The sequence below is a fragment of the Rhinolophus sinicus genome, chromosome 4 (genome assembly GCF_057876585.1).
Source record: "Rhinolophus sinicus isolate RSI-liver-muscle chromosome 4, RSI-T2T, whole genome shotgun sequence".
NCBI classification, from domain to species: Eukaryota; Metazoa; Chordata; class Mammalia; order Chiroptera; family Rhinolophidae; genus Rhinolophus; species Rhinolophus sinicus.
Window position 1 is genome coordinate 89,752,413 of NC_142504.1, and position 10,877 is coordinate 89,763,289.

Genomic DNA, 10,877 nt, shown 5'->3' on the forward strand with positions numbered 1-10,877 from the left:
CTTAAGGTTATTAAGTTGGATAGCTATTGACCAAACTCACTGGACTGAATATTTCTATAATAAAAGGCAGGGTAATAAAACTTTGGTAAAAGGTCTTTGCTTGGTCCACAGTTTATTCAAACTCTCAGCTGGGATAAGACATGGTTGAGAGGCCAGTAACAGAGGGAGAGTCAATGTACTGCTTAGTAAAGAGTTTGCGAGGTCAGGTGTTTAACCATGTATGAAATATGGATTCTAGGCAAAAACTCTGTTCAAATCACTTACCAGGTTAATTAAATCCTGCCTTTCTGCATTTCTAAACGTACCTAGGACAGCTTGGCAAAAATGATCCTTGTGTCTACTGTTGGATGCCTGTTTGATCTGCCTAGACAAGGATGAATGGACTCAGCTTTTGTGTGGGAATCTACAGAAGCATGTTGGGGGTGAGATGCAGGTAGGAGAAGATGTTTCTCCGCACCTCATTCTCTCTACCGCCCTCTCTCTATCATCCTGGACATAATCCATTCGTGATCCATTGTAATTTATTTATTTTTATTGGTGAATATCGGGGAACAATGTGTTTTTCCAGGACCCATCAGCTCGAAGTCAAGTCATTGTTTTCAATCTAGTTATGGAGGGTGCAGCTCAATGGCCCATGTGGGAATCGAACTGGTGACCTGGGTGTTATGAGCACTGTGCTCTAACCAAGTGAGCCAACCGGCCACCCCGATCTATTGTAATATTGATACAAGAGTTGTATTCCATTTACAAATACAGATAATAGGGCATTTATATCTTGGTAGAGTGCAAAATAAAATATTAAGAGGAATGATGATAAAAGGGAAAAAAATGGTAACAAAGATAAGAGGTTACAGGAAAAACGAAGAAGGTAGAACAAGTCCTAGAGGGATTTATACTAAAGGTAAGCTTTAAGAAAAATCAGCACAAAGTAATGGTTCAAGAACAAACAAAGATGAGGGACACGTACATTGGCATAACTCTATATGGGGTTAAGGAGTCAGTTCTGGATTCTTCCATGAGTGTGAAATTCCATTTTAGCAGACCTGTCACTGTGGGCATGGTATGGCCCCAAACCCAATGGGGAGTTCTAGAACATGGACCTTTGTAGGCTACATAATTTCTCAAGTGTCAGTTCTCAAAAAACTATTTAATGTCCTTTTGCCTTTCTCATTCTCTTTCCTCACTGTATGCCTACAACTACCGAGGAAGATCATTTTGTCCAGGGCTATCTGTCTCATGATAAGAAATTATCTTGGTGGCCTAAACTGGCTTAAGGCTTATTTCAGATGGAACTATGTGGCTCATTTCTTTAATTTGTAGGTCCTCTATCCTCGCATCATATTCAAGGCTTTCTATCTCTGTTCCAATCTCACCCCAAGTTTGCCTTCCATTCTCCCTCCCAGAAAGTTTATGCCTTGCCCAGACTGTGCTTTTCAGGGTATCTTCCACACAATCCTACTTGTTAGTCATTCATTAAACCGGGTTCAGTGGTATCTCTATCAGCAACAGTGCTTTAATTTTGTTTGGGTTATTGCGTGTACGTTTAAAGGTAATAAAAATTTTTGTTCCTGACAGTCTTATAATTCAAGAGCTTTTCTACACAGACTGCATTCTTTCAAATCATTCTAAATTAGTGAGATTTCATAGTATTACCTTGAGCGCCTGTTCCGCCAGAATACTCAAGAATATTTAAATCCCATTTAGAGAAGCAATTCAGAATCTTTTGAGTGTGAGAAGTAAAATAAAAATAAATAAATTCCATTCTTTCTATAGTTTACCTTATGGTCTATATGTTAATCACCCCAAAATGTCCACAAGCATGTAAGAAAACAAGTACTTATTTAAAATCAAAGCTGCTTGAATTCCAGATGGTTCAAAGTATATCTTAATCTATCTTGAGCAAGTCCCCTCATTCTGCAGAAACAAATGGTAGAATGTTATTAAAATGTTAATTAGTTAAATTTAGTCTCCAAAGTATAAAGAAAACAAAATTGCACCTACATGATTTTATTTTTACTAATGGGAGAAATAAATTCTGACATATAAAGAAATAAGTTTATTTTAGGAAGAAGAAATAGATGATGTAAGTTTTAGATTAAAATATCCAGGGGTGTAAAGCAAGTCTGAACGAAATTATTGGGGTATGTTTCCAACCTATTATATGAAGCTGTTTTCAAAATAAGCTATTTTTATCTTGTATCATGAGTTCTTTCTTTATTCAAATGGAAATTGAGGGGATTGAAATGCCAGTCAATGACAGAGCTATTGGATTTGCACAATTTGTTTATTTTTTCCCTATGTTTTTAAGCTACTGGAATTGGTAAGGCCTTTAGAGGTTTCTGGAACCCTCAGATCATTCCTGAAGTGGTACTGTGTGAGGAAAACATTTCTATCTGATGTTCTCCAAAGAAAAAGCAGAATAATCTTCCCAATTTAAACATTTTGGCCATAAATCTTTAGATTGAAACTGTGTAACTTCAAAACTTCAATAAAAATAGACAAACATAAAGGTATAGCAAAAAATATTCACGAGAGTCTTGAAGGTTCATCAGTTTATTGAGAACTCAAATTTTCCTCTAGTCACTATTGATGCTATTGAATGCGTTATGTTTATATTTATTTATATTTACATTAAATGAAGTTGGTCTAACAACCTCATTTTAACCAAATGTTTGTACCTGGTTTAGTTAAAAGGAAAAAAAAATTGTAAAATATTTACAGGGTTCAGTCATATAGTTTTTAAAAAGCTTTGGTAATGGGGAGCCAGCAAGGGTTTCTGAGCAGAGCTTTGATGTTATTGAACTTTAAGAAGATTAATATGGGTAATCTACCTCATGCAAAGGATGCCTGTTAATTAGCCCATAATGGCAGTAGCAAGGGCTTTCAGAGCTACTGCTTTTAGTCAGGGCGTAACTTCTAGCGTAATCAAGTTATCCCACGTTACACATTGCTAAACTGTGCGTCCATATAGAGTGATCCACTTGGACATCTGAGTGCCTTCCTGGGTACCCAATGCCTAGTCCAACTCATGAATGGCAGAGCAAAAGAGAGACAACTGCAGGTAAAGAACCCATGCCAGTGGGTCTTATTGGCAGAGTTTGTATTGCTTCTCCCTTAAAGTGATTGGTCACTGATGAACTCAGCTGACTGGGGGGGAGCAGTTGGTGAGACTTAAGTATGGCCCCCCCATTAGAGATGGCTTTTCAAAGCACAGGCGTGTAAACACACTTCGTTGTTGTTATGAGTTTTATAAGCACCAAAATTAAGCATATTTGATACCATTGAGCATTAAATAGGAGAAGATGGATGCAGTGTCCTTTTATCCTTTACACTGCATTCACAATTATTCAGCTGCACTTAGGGCACATTTGGGGAAAAAAATACTGGGGTTTGAACATCACGTAGAAAAGCCAGTCTCTGTTCTATTGGGCATTGGACTTTGGGAAAGAGAGAAGAGGAAGAGGGATGAGAATAGTCTTTACATTTCGTTTTCCCCCTTATGTATTATATGCAAAAAAATAATTGAGATATTTCCCAAAACTTTTAGGTAATTGAAATATATCCCTGGATATCTGCGAGCAGTGCTTTTTGGAGTCTATGTACAAAACAAGTATCAGTTTATATCTGCTCAAGAGTAGCGTGACTTGAATCATTTTTATTACTCATTTGGAGAGCCTAAGAAAAGGCTACGCTCCCTGACAAAACAAAGAGACAGGTATCTGCCTGCTAGGAGTGATGGTACTTCGTCAAATAGCCATGCAGAATGTGAGCAAACCAAGGAAACAGAGATAAGGGCTGGGCTTGTCAGAGAGACAGTAAATCTTGGAAAGGTGGACAGGAGATGTGGATTCTGAGGGTGTATTTAAAGAAGACAGATTTTTCCTTATTTGTAGATAGACGAAGCAAAGCAGATGGTTGCTTATGAAGTGTGAATTTAAGCAGGCCTCACTGCCCCAAATTATCTTTAATGCTGGCCAATCACTATATCAGAAGCTCTTATCACCAGGAACTTTTAAGTTGAAACTCTGATCACCATCTTTAAATGCAAATGCTAACTGGAAAGGGAAATGCCTAAACCTATTGTACAGACACTGTTGTTTGCTCATACATACTCCAATTTCCCCTTTTTTGCTAACAAACCCCCACTTTTGTTCAGGTATGGGGTGAATGTTATTGGATTTCTGGAAAGGTAGGCCTAACAGTTTGTCTATGGGTTAGCAGGTTACTCAGTTCTGGCCAAAAAGATATAAAGAAGATTCTGCAAAATAAAAAAACCCTTTGACAGACTTTTTTTTTTTCTCTCTAACGAAGCAGAGACATATAAGGTGACGGACTTCCCTAATTCTTAGCTTTTGTGAGTTTTCGAGAGGAAGTGATGCCTGCAACTGTTGTATCCATTTTGTGACCATGAAAGGCAAGGCAAGACTGAAATAGATGTTGATTCAAAGCTTTGACACCCACAGAACAATCATCAACCACTGGACCTCCTGCTGGGTAAGAAAATAAATCTGCATTTGTTTAAACTACCCATAGTTCATTATTCTATTAGATATCCTAATTGACAATCCACTATTGAAACTTAGTTTTAATATTGTAACAATTACCACTGTTTGAACCTATCTTCAGCTGAGAGCAAGAGTGAATGCGACCCCTCTCTCCTTTATATCCCTCAGCATTTGAAGTCTCACTCAGTCGGCACTAGTTTGATCATGCTTTGCATTATTAATTATCTTTTCCTGTATGTAAATAGTCAAGATATAAATATACAAGGCATGTTCAAGGATATCCCCCAAGTAGAAATTCTTTGAGGTTAGGTAAATGTATTAGGTAGGTAGACAGATTGGTAGCTATCTACAGATAAGATATTCCTCTAGAAAAATGTAGCACAAAGTAGAATTTTAAGATTTAGCTGTCAGTGAACTTTAGTTTTACCATCACGAACACCTACAACACAGTCAGGCTTTCCAAATCCATGCTCTGCAGTGTAAGCAAACCATGGAACTCCAGTGTTTCCCCTTCAGTCTTCCACAGCTCCTCTCTCTGGTGCTTCTTCCATTTTCAGAAATATGAGGTCATACCTCAAAATGGCCAAGAGGATGCCCAGTTTCCTGTGACCCTGAATGATGCCACTCTCTGTGGCCTTCTTCTATTGCCCCAGTCCATCACATTGGAATTCTACTTAAGATACTTTATTCACAGTCTTACTGTTTTGTCTGCCAAAATCCCTGGACACTGTATAGGGTGGGAGCCTACTGTTAGGAAATTTGGAACCAGTCTGGCTTGTGGAAAGTCACATTTCTCAGGTCTGGATTCTGCTCACTGTACTACACTCGTACGTCAAATCACTGCTATGGAATTTCTTATTGTGTATGGGTAGGCCTTATGATACTGAACACTTCTACTGGATAACTGATGGATCCTTGTTTGTACCACCCTGGACCCAACCACATGACTGCACTAGCTCAGCTTGAGCTTAATATGCCCTTTGAACACTGTGCATGAAGCCACCTGTTGCCCTTGTTGGAGCCAGCATCTGCAACTTGGAGGTTCCCCTAGCCTATCACTTTCTCCTCGAGGCTCTTTGATCTTTCTTGTACCCATTATGAGAGGAGTCATAACCCTCTCATTAACAATTAGTACACAGTTATCCAATCCCTTTTCCTAAAGCATATTCGAATCGTATTACTTTCCTAATCAATTTAATGAATTCCTACTTCCCATAGGACGGAACTCGCATGTTTTAGCCTGAAACTTGTGATCTCAAACATTCTGCTTATCAAATGATATCTCCTGAAATTTCCACAAATGTACTTCATATTTAGTCTCCATCCAATAAGTCACTATTTCTTATATTCATGAGAAAATTTTACCATGCTGTGGTCATACTACAGAAATGAGATAAGCTGCCATTCCTCCAAGATTTGATTTTAATGTCAAGACTGATGGTTACACACACACACACACACACACACACACACACACACACACACTAAGAAAAATATTCACATAATGAAGCTTTATGGGGAGAACAGAACAGGCTCCAAATCAGTACAAACATGGCTTGAGAGAGCAGAGAAAAGAGATTGGATTGCAATTGGATTGCATGTAGGGGTCTGGAGTGAAGGATCCCCTACCTGTGGGGGCTGGAGTTTGTATTATTTGAACTTTCTGATGAGGCAAAAGAAGAGATCACCCAGGCTATCTTATCAGCCTGCCCAGATATGGGGAAGAAGGGAGAGTGAGGCTTGAAAGCTGTTAATAAAATATGGAGTAATAATTATTTTTATACCCTGGTTAACCTTGCGTTTATAGATTAATATAGGAAGATCTTTTTTTTTGCTGTGTATCTAAAACTTAATTGCCATAATGAGGAAGCCCAGAATGTAAGATGTGGGGCTCACTGTACCACTTCATCTGGTTCATATTATTTTGCGGTCTAAATATGGAGGAATAGAGGAAAGTCTTGAATATCAGAGAAAACATCTTGAAACATTGATGAGCATGGTCCCCTTAGTAAGGATTTACTCTGGCAAATCAAATACTTTGTGCATTGTGTTTTGCCACAAATGGATTTACTGTAGAGTTACTGAAGCTGAAACTTTAGGGTCCCTAACTTGCAGAAGAGTCTTCCAAGTCACTCTACCTAATTTTTACTTAGGTTTTTGTATTTTTTACAATTTAAAGCAATTACATACACTTTCGGCCCCATAAAACCCAATTTATCCCTGTTTGTCATAGCAGAGGGATAAAAATATGACTCATAGTCCTTTCTCTAAAAATCTAAAACGCTTGTGAAGTGACAGGTGTATACTTAAATATTCATGTGTAAAATATAATATTTTCATTGCTATGAGAAGGCCAAAGGAAGTGAAAAGTGAACACAGGGAGGCTACATTCATTTTGGGTGCTCCCCTGATTTCATGGAGGAAATGACAAGAGTTTGAAGATTGAAAACATTATGTAGAATAATCAACATTGGACATTCCAGGAAAAGGAGTTAAAAGGGTCAGTTAGGGCACGTTCATGGAAAGTTGTTTTGTTTTGTTTTACTTTATATATCACAGTAAATTTCAAATACATACGGAAGTAGAAAGAATAGTGTCAGGCAGCATCTTAACTGCCTCTTCTTGCACAGTAGATGCTTCTAAGGGAAAAGCAGGCTTAGATGTGTTTAACATCTCTGAATTACTCTATTCTTCCAACATTTCACTCATAAATTTCTACTTCATTGTAACTACCTGATACCTTCAAATAAAAATAAAAATTTTGTCCATCTTTTCTAATAGCTCTATTCTAAGGATTGCTTTAAATTACTGAAAGCAGAAGTCTGGGAGACAATTTATATGTGAAAAAAAACAAAACACAAAACAAAAAACTCCACATACACTATACTTGGGATCATATCTCAGAAAACAGTCAAAGCAGATGGGACAGTATGGTAACTGATTTAGTAATTTGAAGTGTCATGGTTTTATTCCCATCACAAATTTTTAATAACTGGTGTCCTTGTAGAAATTACTTTATTTCTCCAAGTATGAAAATATAATGCAGAAAGTGATGTCCACTTTGGCACATATGTAGTGGTAGCCTTACAAAAAAAAGGAACTTGCATATTTTGAACATTTACTGCGGGTCAGGTCCCATTAAACATTTTTCATGCATTCTTATTTTTGCCAACTTTCTAAGTAATGATTTTTAAAGTATTATTTTAGATGAAGTGTCTTCCACAAAGATAATACTTGCTAATTAATAACACCAGCAAAAACAAGGCCAACGGTTAAATTCCAGTTGACATTTGGGTTCAGCTTGAGCTCTTCACCATACCAGTTTCTCATACATCATCATTTTTTCTTTCACTTCAAGTCACACATTTATTGCTCATTTGCTTTGCCTTGTTCCACATGCTTCACAAAGTGTACTGTAAGTAAAATTTTATACCTTCACTCAACTCTGATAATTAAGCTTCTAAACTTACTATTTGAAAATACTTGTAGAATTCTTATGAGAGTTAATCAATCCACCAAGAAATTTTTAAAAATACAAAAATGGCCAATATATACCCCCCAAAAAACCACAAAAACCACACAAAAAAACAAAAACAAAAAATAAACACAAAAATTTAAATTGCCAATAGATAGATTTACAGTGCCTTTTCCTCCCTTCTTTTATCACCTTGAATCCGTTCTCATACCAAGCCTAATATCCTTATAGTGAAACTCTCTGGTCCTTATGGGTTTTCCCTACTTTCCTCAATAGAAGCTAGTGCTTTTTTATTTCTTATTTTTTAACCTTAAAACTGACATTAGCTGGGACTGACTCAGTTTTGTATTTTTACTGATAAATCCATATTAATAACAACATCAATACTGTATTAAACCTGAACTATGGGAATAATTTTAATCATGCCAAAATTAATAACATTGTGTATCACCCAAAGAGCCTCTCAGGGAAGAGAGTGAAATGGTTATTAACTTGGGTTATTATTGCAGCATTATGGACATTTAAATAGGCCATAATTCTAGAAATTTAAAGGTCAGTTTGATTTATTCAATTTAGTTTGTCATATGTTTGGAAAACTAATTAAAATCACCAACATGGTTATAACATTTTTGATGGCAAATCAGAAGCTTGTATTTTGAAACACAATAAGTAATCATTTTGCTGGGCACGCTAGACTTTCTTTGTGGGCAAACGGGACAATTTTTTCTGCTTTCATGATTGAGTATAGGAAGGCAGGTTCTGCGGGAGCCTTTTTTCTGGCTACATGAAGTTCCTCCTCATAGATTTCTTGCATCAAAATACTATTCCTCAAATCCTCCTGAGACTATAGGGCTAGCGTTCGAGAGCATAGAACACTGTGAGGTTTTTTTGTGTGTTTTTGCATATGATTTAAATCCAAAATAATCTCTCAGACGAAAAGATTTCCATCTTCATCTGTTTCAGTGTCTCACATTTGTTGTCACTGAAAATATACTCTTCTGTCTTAAATAATTCTGGTTTGGAAGAGGCTGATATAGCAAATGCCCCTGGAAGGGTAATGTCGTGAGTTGTGTTTATTTTATAACAAAGTTTTATTGGAAGACAAAATAGTATGGGGCAATGAAGACTGAAAATATAGAGAATGGAAGATGGATGCAAGAAGTTGGAAGTGAGGAAAAATATCTAATATATAATAAATGTCTGATGCCAGAGTAAATCAGGGATGAAGAAGGGGAGTGTTCTCTTTTCCAACTGGTATTAACATGCAATATTACATGTGCTTCTTTTTATGTAGTATCTACCTATAGTTTTAGAGAGAACAATTCAGATATGGCTATTAGTATCAATGACAAAAAGAAATATGGGAGATGAAATACCCGTATAATTAAAGGGCAATACATAAAGAAAATGTGAACCAAGTCTTTGGACCATCCTAATGGATATGACTGGAAGGAAATGAAATAATAGATTTGAGACCTACTTTCAAGGTACCCTCAACATTTAGCTGCCTTACATGATGGTAATTATCAAGCTATATCTTATAGCCAAATAGCTTCTAAGAAGTCCTTAAATTATTTGAATGACAACTTTACGATCCCCAAAGCAGAAACTTCAGCCACAGGAATATCTACTTTCTGTTGACTGCCTACTGACAAGAAATGACTGATGGAGAGTGGGAAAGATGAAGACAGAAAAGTAGTAGGCCAATGGGCTACTAACCAATTCGCAAGATTGGTCACTGTGAATTTATCCTGTTTGAAAATAAATCCGTTGCTGTTTTTGTAGGAACTGTTCTGTGTCCCTTTTGACTGAAAGGTTTCTATGTATGTATGAGCAGTGCCTTTTAATCCACCTGTGCATTAAACCACATAGTATGTGAGTATATGAGTTGTGATCAAGAAATACGGTGAACGTTTAAATGAAAAACAAATTATTGCAGTAAAAGATGCATTGCCATTAACCCCCCTCAAAATACTACCCTTTTGCTTCAAACACACTTATCCCATCATTCTTGACATTTTCTGAAGCAGTTTTGGAAGTTCTTTTTTGTGAGTGTCTTTAGTTGCACTGTCATGGCTGCCTCAATGTCCTGAATCGATTCAAAACATTTACTTTTCATGGTCATTTTGACTTTGGGGAAGAGCCAGAAGTCGCACGGTACCAGATTTGGTGAATAAGGTGGATGAGAACACACTGTAATGTTTTTGTTTTACAGAACTTGCAGTACCAGAAGCGATGTGTGACCTGGAGCCTTTCTGTTATGATCACAAAATACGGTGAATGCTGCTGCCAAGTGCCAGCCAACGAAAAGGTAGGGATCTTCAACATGGAAAGCATCATGTCAAACCTTAGTAACAATATGTGAAAAGTTTCAGCTTGTTTAGTTCAGTCAGTTGGGTGTGAACTATAGCTGAGAGAAGGTGTGTTTTAATGTGTGCCGTAAATCATGCTCCATCTTGACAATGCTCTGTGTCACACACTGCTTCTGATATATGGCAATTTCTGTCAAATAAAAACATTACAGTGTGTTGTCATCCACCTTATTCACCAGATCTGGAACCGTGCAACTTCTGGTTCTTTCCAAAAGTAAAAACGATTCAGGACATCGAGGCAACCGCAACAGAGCAACTAAAGACACCCATGAAAGAGAACTTCCAAAACTGCTTCAGAAAGTGGCAAGAACAATGGGATAAGTGTGTTCAAAATGGGCGGGGGGGGGGGCATTTTGAGGGGAATTAATGGCAATGTGTCTTTTACTGTAATATATGTATTTTTTTATTTCAACGTTCACTGTAATGTTTGATCACACCTCATAAAAGCAGATGGTGTAAAAGAAGGTGACATGATTTTTAAATTTAGAGCTCATAATCTAAGAGCAGAGAAAAATAACTACATGG

At 37.0% G+C, this 10,877-nt stretch overlaps 1 long non-coding RNA gene across 1 annotated transcript; it reads left to right on the forward strand.

Moving 5' to 3' along the window:
- The first annotated feature begins 4,315 nt into the window (after window positions 1-4,315).
- On the forward strand, window positions 4,316-10,663 carry LOC141573066 (uncharacterized). Its single transcript, XR_012498635.2, has 3 exons — window positions 4,316-4,494; window positions 10,196-10,291; window positions 10,532-10,663. It is a non-coding gene; the product is annotated as an uncharacterized LOC141573066 (long non-coding RNA).
- Window positions 10,664-10,877: the final 214 nt, after the last annotated feature.